At 34.8% G+C, this 12719-nt stretch overlaps 1 protein-coding gene across 18 annotated transcripts in view; it reads right to left on the reverse strand.

Moving 5' to 3' along the window:
* Positions 1–12719, reverse strand: part of RBM47 (RNA binding motif protein 47) — a 142952-nt gene that overhangs the window by 23266 nt on the left and 106967 nt on the right. For 7 of the 18 annotated variants that reach the window (XM_023532189.1, XM_023532183.1, XM_023532188.1 and 4 more), the window contains one exon: positions 8229–8352. The exons of 5 other annotated variants lie outside the window; for them this stretch is intronic. The gene's annotated coding sequence lies outside the window, so the exon portion shown is untranslated. The remainder of the gene's footprint in view (positions 1–8228; positions 8353–12719) is intronic. 6 more of the 18 variants (XM_023532182.1, XM_023532180.1, XM_023532179.1 and 3 more) reach the window with 1 other exon arrangement.

Genomic DNA, 12719 nt, shown 5'->3' on the forward strand with positions numbered 1-12719 from the left:
AAACACTTAGAAAAGTATTTGGCTACAGTAAATACTCAAATCTCATCATCATCATCATCATCATCATCATCATCATCATTTCAGTTCGTCAAAACAGTAGATGTTTTTCAAGGATCTTCTCTGTAGAGAACTATATAGTCATGGTTCGGAATCACAAAATTTCTGCCTGACAATGCAATTTCAAAAGTTAAAGAATCTTAGGGAATTTACTTCAAAAAATGTGTGGATGAACTGAAGGGAACTTATACCGCTATTACCTTTTATATTTATATGGAAAAATGTTTTAAGATTGTACATGTAAAATGGATGATTATAATGATGCATTTTTAAACAAAAAGCAAATACTATGATTTTACAAAAAGCAAATACTATGTTCTTTTTTATATTTGTCCAATTGTGCATTATATTCTTTTTATACTACTTACTATACCTACTCTGATGTTTTGTGCCTACCCACTGAATGTAGTAGGTCCCAAATATTATTTATTAACAATGAGATGTTAATATTACTAACACGAATTCAAGAAAGAAGCCTGGGCATAATATTCTCAGAAAAACTTTATGGGCTAGCATTTGAATATATGAACTGGCAATTTCACAGATGATTATTTTTATTATAAAAATAGTCTTTAATTTATAAAGGGATTCATAATAGAGTTCTTTTAGATAGGAAGTCCCCCATGTCATTTAGAATATGAATCACGTTATCTCTATCCATCTATCTATCTATCTATCTATCTATCTATCTATCTATCTATCTATCTATCTATCTTGTATATACTTTCCCCGTGTACTTATACATACCTACAATACTATGTAGAAGTATCAGTCCCATTTTATTAATGGAGAAACTGAGAACAAAGATGATTATGTGTGTAGCTCAAAATCACAATGAGATAATGGTGAATTTGGTATTATAATTTAATAAAGAAGCCTTATCTTTGGGGTGACAGTCTCTAGTTTAACTTCTATTTGACAGTAGAGTCTGTTTATATTAGAAACAAAACAAAACCCAGCCAGTCCATATATAGAGATGCACATATAAATAGCTTTTTTAAAATTCTAAAATTTGTGTGTAAAGGGTATTTTTCATTTATTTGGTTCCTTGAATTTATGCCAAAACAGATTGAGAAAATGAACTTTCCCAAATATAAGCTTTTGCAGTTCTTTATGATGTGTGAATGTTATTCTTTTTTTTTCAATTTCAAACTAGTACTCAAGTCGTAGTTAGGTAGTATTAGTAAGGTTTATTGTTACTATGTCATATTATACATGAGTATATACTCCACAGGATATGTTCTTTTATTACCTTCTGGCAGTATGTCAAATAGTAGTATACAAGAATATCATAAGTCTCTTTGTAAGAATGGATAGGCCAGTTTGGTTTGGGAGCTGGCATTCCTAATACATAGCACCAGCAGTGTCAAGGGAAAAAGCTACAACAACCATTGATGGACTATAGTGAATGCAAATGTTAATCTCCTTAGAACTTCTTTGGTAAAGTAGGGACCGAGCAGGCAGCTGTAGAACTTCCATGACTTCCTTTTTGCTTTAGTTGATATGCTGAGCTTCTACTACATTGTCTTGAGGATTTGGTGGAGATTTTATGCCACAAGGAAATAGGCACAAAGATGGTGCCTGACCAAAGGCAGTTTCCAAATGCTCTTTTATGTGCAGGTATTTTGAGAAGCTGGGTATTACAGTGCGTGAGCTCACGTACACTAGCATTGGGTAGGATCCTTTTCTCCCTGGTATTTCTCTGCTCCGGCACAGTTCTCTACCATGCAGTGTTGGATCTTGATGAATTGGATAGTAGATCACAAATTAATCTGATACTAACAATACCGAAAAATTCATAGTTCTCAATCCAATAATGTTACTCACTTATCTACCTTTCCACTTTCTGTGGGAGTGTACCACACAGGGAAACAACGACCTCTTGTTGCAGAGGGAAAAAAGGTGGGGGAGCAGCACAGGGATCTCATTACCACCTGTCATCTTTCCTCTTTATTCACATTTCCATCGTTTTTTTTTTTCTTAATTATTTTTTCTCTTTCTCATCTTAAATTCTCATTAATATCTCTGTTTTTTTTTCTTTTTTAATGTAATCACTTTGGTTAATAAGTATCCCAGAGTAATAAATAGGAATAGAGCAATGCTACTGTCTGATTAGCTGTTTGCTTTAATCACTGTTTAAATAAACCACACACACACACACACACACACACACACCAGTTTTTAACAGGTATTCACCATTTGAACAAAACGTTGTAATATATTGTTTAAAACTAGGAAAGAAAAAAGAGCTTGACAATTACAAATTATTTAAATGTTAATTTGATAAAGTTTTTCAGGTAGAATTTGCAGATATTTGGAAAAAAACAAAGTTCTCTTTTGAGGAAAGATACTTTAAAAAGGAGAAGAAAGGGTGGGAGGGGGAAGGAGAACCAGTTTTACCAGTCTCTATAATTTAACCAGACAGTTAAAGTTAGTTGGAAATTTACATAAAAGTCACATAGACTATAAAAGTTACATAGAAAGCAGAACTATTAATGAAAGAAACTCATGAAATGTAGACTTAAAGTTTAAGAATGGAAATGAACAGAAAATATATATCCAGAGTTCTGCTGAACCTAGAGCATTTAGAATGAAACATTCACGTGTCAGGAAGCTCATATCTTCCAGGTATATTGAACTCCTGGGACTAGCGTTGTAGTATAACTGCCATTCATGTCTCACATACACTGTGCTTTCATTGTGTACAGTTGAGCTAGTATTTCGGTTGAAAAACTAACATACCAGTAAAAATATCCTTGATTTGAGCTAGTCATTTATTCCTAGTCTCACAGAGAAAGAGAAATACTGGATATTCTTTGAGTTAATAAAGTGTGAAATAACTTTAATGCTTCAAGGGAAATATAGTATACCAATCTTGCAAACTGTTTTTAGAAAGCATGGCTTATCTTAACCTACCCTAAGAAAATGTAATTGGCTTAGTTATTTCCTCTTTCTCCTAATCTCCTTTTATAGCAAAGAGAAATGAGGACCTACAACAGAAAACAGTTTACTGCTCGTACAGCAGTTCCCATGAAAACCAAGTGGGGGCGGATTGGGTCAGTTTCTCATAGGGCCTGAAACCACAGTCTTAGTAGATTTAACATTAATTTATTTGGAATTTAGACACTTAACTGCCAATATCGTGTTCTAATGTTGAGAATCTAATTCATGTGCAGAATCCTGCGCCTATGAGTTATATTTGTGTGGGCTGTTATCTCCAAACCTGTTAGAGAGCAGCCAGTCAGGCAGGTGCAGACCTTTGGTCCCGATACCAGGCAAGGCAGCTTACACAGCCTGGTAGTTTCTTCTTACTTCTCAAGATTCTACAAGTGAAGGCTAGGCAGATCCTACCATTTTACATTGTAAGCACATCTAGGTTCTGTCCACAATAAAACAGAGCTGGGATAACTGATTTGGAAAACTGCTTAGAAACATAATTGTGGCTAATCTAATCTAATAAAGCAGCATGAGAAATTTATTTTTGTATAAAAAAATAAGTATTGACTGTAGCCCACGATTCACAGCCACATTCAGTGTGGAGTGTCCTCTCTCTTTTTCTCTGCTGCTAAATATATGTACATATATAACACATGCACTTTTCTTTTTAGCCTAAAATGCTATCTATCTCTGGTGTTCTTTTGTTGGGATTTTATCAAGCATGTTTACATCAAAACGCTTCCTGATCCCAGCCACCTCCTCACTGCTGTATCCTAGTTACAGCAGAGCTGAGCCAGCCAAGCTGTTAGTTCCCAAGTTGCTTCAGTTTGCTCTCACCTGTCTGTTGGGAATCAACCAAAGCTACATTAGAAAAATAAGTGAGGATGAGCGTTAGATGTCAATGTGTGTGTGTGCCACTTCCTTAACTGGCTGAAATACATCTTCACTGACAGTGGGATTGAAAAGTACCTCTTTAAAGAGAATCCTGGCCCTTACCATACACCATATACAAAAATTGACCCAAAACAGACCTAAATGTAAAAGTTAAAACTATAAAACTCTTAGAAGAATATATAGATGAAAAGCTTCATAACATTGGATTTGGCAGTGATTTCTTGGATATGACTCCAAAAGCACAGGCAATAAAATTAAAAATAGATAAATTGGACTACATCAACATGAAGAACTTTTGTGAACCAAAGGACACTATCAGCAGAGTGAAAAGGTAACTCACAGAATGGGAGAAACTAATCCTTAAAATATTAAAAATTAATATCCAGAATATATATAAGGAACTCCCACAATGCAGCAACAAAACAAACCAACCAATTTAATATTGGGCAAAGGTCTAAATAGGTATTTCTCCAAAGATGATACGCAAATAGGCAACAAGCATATAAAAAGATGATCAACACCACTTATCATTCAAGAAATGCAATCAAAGCCACAATGACATACCAGTTTATACCTATTAGGATGGCTATTATTAAAAACTAAAACTAACCCTCCCCCCTCCACACACACACAAAGAAAGTAACAAGTGTTGACAAGGATGTGGAGAAATTGGAACCCGTGTGCATCGCTGGTGGGTGGGAATGTCAAATGGTGCAGCTGCTGTGGAAAAGTTTGGTGGTTCCTCGGGAACTTAAACATAGAATTATCATATGTTCCACCAATTCCAGTACTGGGTATATACCTAAAAGAATTGAAAGCAGGGATTCAAACATCTTTGTACATCTATAATCATAGCAGTATTATTCACATAGCCAAAAGGTAGAAATAACCCAAAAGTTCATCAATGCATGAATGGATAAACAAAATGTGGTCTATATACAAAATGGAATACTATTCAGTCTTGAAAAGGAAGGAAATTCTGGCACATGCTACAGCATGGATGAACCATGAAGACATTACGCTAGTGAAATTAAGCCAGACACAAAAAGACAAATATTATGTAATTCCACTTATATGAGATACCTAGACTAGTCAAAATCATAGAGACAGAAAGTAGAATCTGGGGGAGGAAGGAATGGCGAGTTTAATGGGTATAAAGTTTCAGTTTGGGAAGATGAGAAGGTTCTGGAGATGAATGGTGGTGTATTTACACAAAAACATGAATGTATGCAATGTCTCTCTATTATATACCTAAAATTGGTTAAAATGGTAAAAATTTTATGTTATGCATATTTTACCACAATTAAAAAAAAAGAGAGAGTGTCACGGAGAACCAGTAGAGTTAATATATGGAATAAAAAGGAGGAAGGAATGCAGATTTTTAGGAAAAAATATGAAAATGATTAGAAAAATAATGTTCTAAATTATGTAGCTTTTTTCCTTAATGTTTGGGATTCGAACTGCAAAGAGAGACAAATGACCACTATATTAGCAAATGAGACATTTTAACTGTGCGAAATCTAGTCAAAAAGCACCCACGTTCTTCCAAAACTAGAGCCAGTTTCAAGAACTATTACAATTCTTTCATGCTTTTAGATTTTGGAAGTTGTCCCAACATATATGTAAATATATATTTTCTAAAGTACAAAACAAACCAGTACTACAAAGTGGCACAAAATCTGAGTAGAGAGGAATCCAAAAATATTTTAGAAATATCTACTCTATGTTAATATGCAAGGGACAATCTACCTCAGAGAGAAAGATAAGTTGGTCTGTGGCAGGCTTTCTTGCCAAAGTTTGGCTCTCTCCCTGAAATTGCTCAGTACAGCTGAGTAGTTGAGTCATACAAATATTAACACTTCTGGCAGATGTAGTTGGTAATGGTAGAGGATATATAAATATTCATGAACTTATTTATCCTTTAAACCTGTTTGGTGTGTTCCAAAGTTTGAAAATCCAATAAAAATCCATGAACAGTTGATACTAAAAGTGTAGACTTTTAGTATGTGTTGTGTTTTTGAAGGCGACTAATGCAAATTTTTTAATTTAATGAAAATTAGAACTAATCTGTGGAATTGGTCACCCTTAAAATTCTAGTTATGATTCTGCAAATTCTAGTTATGATTCTCTCCTTGAAGCCCACTGACCATTTCTTTGCTTTGGGGGTCCTCAGCCTTCGGTATTTTACCTGTTGCTTATGAATTATAGGTGTTAGAACTAAAAGGAACCTTAGAGGCCATCTTAAAGAATTTTCCTATTACATTATTTTTACATTTAAAAAAATAATTAACTTGAAAATTCTTCCTAATATTTAATGCAGGGAAACTTTTCTCTCCTAAAGAAATTGATGTGCTTTCATTGGCAGATAATGGAGGTTATATAACACATCTTATTCACAGTTTAGATATCTACACAATGACTTTTATTTATGTTTTCAATGTCTTGTATACTCATATCTTTCTACTAAAAACCACTTCAGGTATTCTTTAGATATAGGCAAACTGAGCCTCTCACTTTAAAGAAAAAAGAAATAGGCCTTGAGAAGTTAAGCGACCTATCCAAGGTTAAGTATTTTTGAGTTTGTTGTTTCTTTGGACTCACCAACTGAATTAAGCTTCTAATAAACATGAAAAGATCTTCTTTGTTCTCCTGAAGCACATAGTACAAAAATGAACAAAAGCGGTAATAATAAATATCAAGTGAATAAATGCAAGCCTCATGATCCCCATAAACAGATCAGAGAGATTGATATTGATGCACAATGTCGATCAGACAATTCTGTCTTCTACTTTAGAGACTTGATATGGGTTAGGGCTTGGATGGGCCAGGGGAAGGGAACAGGCATTTATTCTTAAGCTTCTATAGAAATATTTATGATTTCAAAACTTAAAGTGTTAGAATTCAACCTTTACTTGTGTGCAGTGAAATTAACACCGTCATATGGCATTGGTGAGATAGATGGAGGGCAAGTATAATTTGGTACATTTCTGGAGGACAGTTTGACAATATCAAGACCTTTACAATGTTCATTAAAAATAGTTCATTCTCATTGGCCCAATGAATCCGTTTATAGAAATCACCCCAAGAAAATAATCAGAGACACAGGTAAAATTTATAGTCAAATATGTTCACTACAGTGGTATTTATAACATAGCATAATGAACGTAATAGTATATATTTATATGAGATATAACAAACACAACGTTTAACACTATGGAAATGGCTAAATAAATTATGGCATAATAATAGGTGGAATACTTATTTCATGTTGTCAACTATGTTAACTTTGTTAAATATTTTAGAATACATATATACAATATATGTGAAGTATTTAGAAAAGCAAAAAAGAAATAAATATGCCATAATGTTAATTGTGGTTTCTTTGAATTGTTGAAGTATAAGTAATTTTATATTTTTCTTTAATTTCCAGATTTCTTCTAATGAATATGCTTTTATAAAAAGAAAACAGGTATAATTAAAAAACAATTAGCTCTCTGAGTCTCTGAATTCAGTGGACTAAATCTAGAACCCAGCCAAGAGGATGTGAAAAGAAGGAACTTTTTCGGAGAGGGCAGTGGAGAGTTGTGGGGACATCAGTGTTACCAGAAGCCTCTCCTTGACAAACAAAGAGCTACTACCGCTCCCTTTCGGAGCTGTGTGAGAGCTGTGGCTGCAGCTGGGGAGGGCTGGCCTGCAAGGTTCCGGGTGAAGCTGATAGAAGCTGCCTTTCTTTTATGCTTCACATCTCTGTCATAGCATACATAAAATTATCACCCACAGAATAATAATACTTTCTATCTGTAGATTATATAGTTGTCAAAGTGTATTTACATATGTTATATATTAAAGTATATTTACTGGATTGCACAATTTAGAAAGTCTGACATGACGGTTACTTTTACCTTATATGACAGGTAAAGAAACAAATTAGAGAAAGTATGAAGATCGCTCAAGAACATACAAGTATCTTCTCTAGCTTATACAGAGGACCCTTCCTTGTGTCCAACACTTTTGAAAGACAGTGTTGACTGAAGTATCCATGACCTGTTTTTTTTTTTTGTAAAAGATTATAAGCAATTACTCCTCATTTCTTAACTCGTAAGATGCTCACACATGCATACAGTAGCAGTAGTTTTTTCTTTTGAGCCACAAAGATGTAAACTAAATAATGAAATAAGAATTTATATTGTGAGTTCAAGATGACATTATTTTACATAACCATTAGTGTTGCCATATTAACACACACCAGGTATATATTGTCTAAGCACCAGATATCTTCGGTAATAGGAATGAAAATTTATGATTTTCCTTAAAAAGAGGACACCAGCTGGTGTACTCACCAAAAAACACCAGTTTGATTTGTCTGTTCCTTTACAGGATGTAGAACAAGAATACACAGGAAAATTCAAGCAGCTTACTTGGGATCTCTCAGTTTGATTTTCGGAGTGTCCTTTGAGTCAAATCCTGAGGGGTAAAAAAAGGTATTGCTAGAAATGTTTTCTATTTCAATATAAAATTTTCACACATGCATTACTAATTTGGGGCCATTTTCTTTTAAAAAAAAGAAAAAGAAAAAGAAAAAGGACTACCATTACTCTATCATGTTCTTTACAAACCAAGAAATGCAACCCTTTATTCTTCTTTCTATCCTTGAACAGGAAACACCAATAAGAAAATAACCAATTGTCTCAATTTCTTGTATTTTTTCTCTCTGCCTTCCTTAGAGAAGCCATAACTTCAAGATGAACACCACAATGTTTAGAAAGGAATACAGATATAGCCTATAATTTATACTTATGGACCCTTAAAAAGAAGAGGTGGTACCTTTACAGGGATGGTAATATCTAGCTCATGGGCTGCCTCTCCCCATTTGGGGGCTTATGCTACACATTACAAATAGATCATGACACTCTTTCCTGCTTAACCCAGAGAGGGTCTCAGAAACCAATGAAACAAGAACCACCATCCACTACCAACTGATTAGAGTTGTTATCAAAGTGACTTGATATTCTGCCCTAAATATGTAGTTAAGAATCTCCTGAGGATCTTCTTTGCAATGGTGAGTCCTACAAAAATAGGATTTGGGGTCCTAGGATAATATTTAAAGTCATGAAATAAAAAATACTTAAATTTGGTGGGCTTAAGTTCAAGTTAAGGGTATTTTAGATGAGACATTAAAATATATCCTAAGCAGAAAACTCTCACCTTTATTTTACATCTGGATATAGAATCTGCCCAATTTTAAGAATATTCTCTCCCAACTACTGAGAGCCCTCATCAAACCATCTAAGAATCAATATAGTGGCTACAATACTGAACTGGGGGCTAGAATAATTCTAGCTCCGCTGTGCATTGTTCCGTATTCTTAGGCCAATCATTTCACCTAGTTGAGCCAGATTTTTCTCCTCTGGAGTTAAATTACCAGTAGTTTTGAAACTGGTTTTTAATTTTTGTTTTGTTTTGTTTCTTCTTCTTCTTCTTCTTCTTCTTCTTCTTCTTCTTCTTCTTCTTCTTCTTCTTTTTTTTTTTTAGGTGTAGCACCCTTTCTTCCACCAAAAATTTACCTAGATGCAGAAATGAATAAAACTGATAAAATATGAATTATATGGAGGTGGGGGTTGATGTAGAGAGGTATCCCCCAGCTCAACACCCATTCTGCTCCATCGTCCACTGGGGCTGTGTGGGTGCCTTATAGGATCTAAGACTACAGAGAGTAGGTTAGAACCTGATGATTAAAATAGCCTAAAAAGTCAGCTCCAAAATTATTCTGCCGTAACTATCTTTGTATTGCAATGGCTGACAAAGCATTCGATGGGGTCCATAACCTGATGAGAACAATGCAATAAAACTAAACCATGAGCTGAGTTTAATCCTTATTATCGATGATTTACTGGGAAAAAAAAAGTGTCCCACCCTCAAATAAATCAGAGTACCAGCTGTTAAACAATTTATTCTCAAAGTATGTAATCCACACCCAAGTCTGTGAGGATGATTTCTTACATGCTGCATCTCAGATAACACTTAATGATCCATATCACAGTGTTTGATAAATAAAAATAATTGTTCAAATTACAAGGTGTGTCCTGAAATTAATTCTACCCTGTCAAGGCAATAGAATAAAATTTAGACTCCTACACTATTATTCATTTACTAGCTAAATGAATCCATACAAATTATTTCAACTTTTCTGAGCCTCAGTTTCTATATCCATAAAGTAGAGATAGTTCCTTGCAGAATTATATGGAGAACAGAGGAAATATTTATAAAGCACCATTCCTATCATGCATTATTTGTGCAGAATTGTGAGTTTCCTCTTTGCATAATAGCAAAATTTCCCCCTTTAAAAATATCATGGTAATAGAAATGTAAACTCAATGAATTGAAAGCCAATTATTAATATGTAAATGAAATTAAAAGTTTCATATAATTTTATTACATCTTCATGGAAGAAAGAATTATTGATATGTCTCTCACAGCTATTTAAGTAACAGAAAACTTCTCTAAAATGAAACACTTAGGTTCAATTGTTTGTCTCCAGAATGACTCCAAACACATTTCATAAAAATTTGAAATTTTATTAATATTGTTTTGTCATAAAAATCTTTCAGCAAAACCCATGCAACTTTTGTCCTGTGGCTTCACATTCCTCCTGACACAATATTAGGTACCCGAGGGCACCCAATTTGAGAAGTCCAGCTCTAGTCCAAATCCTTGGTTTTACTGTGGAGAATACTGCCTTTCTGAAGGTCACATAACTAGGTATACTAGTAAGACGTGCGGAGAAATTCCTAGAGAAAGTAAATGGTTTCCAGGCATTACTGGAAATTTATTCACTCCAATTCCCTCACCCTCTCATTCTGTGAAACAGCTATGTATGTTGCTCACTACATCATGGAGTCTTTATGAAGACTAAATGGGGAACTTTTCCTAGATTCCAGTAGAAGGAAAAGCTATTCTAAGCAGAACACTTGGTTTGTTTTTATGTTTTTCAGGCATGATCTTAGGAGTTGCTTATGACAAATGGTGGGATCTGAGGGCAAACATTTGTTGGACTTAGGATGCCTGTGGCATCATCTTAATTTGCCTACACTGATTTTCTACCCTGTCTTCTTGTCATACCATATATAGTTTTGAAAACTGTTTCAAACCCATGTTTGGAATGAGGTAGGGTACAAATAAATACATGAAATTAAAAAATGTATTTTTTCCAAAATGATGATCCAGTCTAACATCAAGTTCCATGTCATGCTCTGCTTGCTTCTTTCAACTGTCAGTCATAAACCTAGTCTTAAAGTAACTTTCTCACTCCCACCCTTGACCATTAAGAAATAAGAATTCTATTTCTTAAAAGCAAATCTTTTCTTAAGAGAAACCAACTGCCCACACCCAGGGCCTAAAGCTACCAAGACACCACAGAGCAAGAGTCAGGTAACAGCATTCTAGTCCTCATTGCCAGCAGCACCATATAACCATGGGCATGCCACTTAACTAAAGCCGGTATTAACACCTCATGTAAGAGTTGTTATAAGGATAAAATAAGATACCACATTTGAAAGCATCTTGTAAACTGCCAACCACCAGTTCCTGCCTGGATGCCTGCAAGAGCCTCCCAACTGACTTCATCCCATCTACTCTTGCCCACTGCAATCAATCTAGCTCTCATGGCAGGCAAAATGACCTTTTAAAAACACAATTTGATCGTATCACCCTCCTGCTAAAGCCTCTAAACAATCTTCCCACTGCCCTAGAATGAAGTCAATATTCATAGAAAGTCCTATAAGGAAGACTTTATCTACTTTTGTGTCACTTTCCCCCTTAAACATGCTGTTTAGCCCACTGATGTTGTATCATTTATGATTTTTTTAACTCAAATTTTTCTCACCAAGGGCAGAATGAAAACAACTCTCAAAGGTAACCAGATGATTTGGATTTATCTTTTTACAGCTTTTGCACATGACAGCTAGTCTGATGGGAGCAGAGAGAGAGAGAGAGAGAGAAAGAGAGAGAGAGAGAGAGAAAGAGAGAGAGAGAGAGAGAGAGAGAGAGAGAGAGAGACAGACAGACAGACAGCATCTAAAAGCATGCTAGACCTGAAACATGAATTTTAAAATACACTTCCCCATAACATTCAAAAGGAATGCATCCTAAAAGTTTCCCAAATCGCCTTATCCAACTATGCCATATCTTGCGTCCCTCATGAAATGAACAGAGCAAAGACCAAGTCTAACCCAAGTTGGGATATGTATGGGGTAGGTCAGGCTTATTCACAAGCTAAATAACTTAATATTAATGATGTTAATTATAGTTGACATTCATCGAGTGCTTATTATACACCAGGCACTGTGCTAAGCATTTCTTATACATTGTCTTTATTTAGTTATTACCATAACCCCATGAAGCAAATTCTATGGTTATTCTCATTCTGGAGACATAGGAACTAAGGCACAAGGAGGCTGCCCATTGGCTAAAGTTGAAGTGATGAAGCTGAGATTTAAATCCAGGAGGTCTGAGAATTTGTGCTCTTAATTATTCTGCTTTATGGAAGAATTTGATTGTATTTGCACCCTTATTTGGAAGAGTAGAAAATTAAAAGTTGTGCCATAACAAAAACAACAAATTATACGTATTTATATAGAAGCTTCAGAGTCATTTATAAGGAAGAGTCAAACTGTGAGTGGCAAACCCATGAATTGTCAAGGCCCACCATCTAAGAATTTTTTCAAGAGTCCTAATATTCAGCTTTAAACAGTAAAAGATATTCTCAACCTGGGTTAGATATATAGGAGGTTAGCTTTTTGGTTGAAGAGTAGAGAATGTCGGAGATTCATAAA

The sequence above is a fragment of the Pteropus vampyrus genome, unplaced genomic scaffold (assembly GCF_000151845.1).
Source record: "Pteropus vampyrus isolate Shadow unplaced genomic scaffold, Pvam_2.0 Scaffold79, whole genome shotgun sequence".
Classification (NCBI taxonomy): Eukaryota; Metazoa; Chordata; class Mammalia; order Chiroptera; family Pteropodidae; genus Pteropus; species Pteropus vampyrus.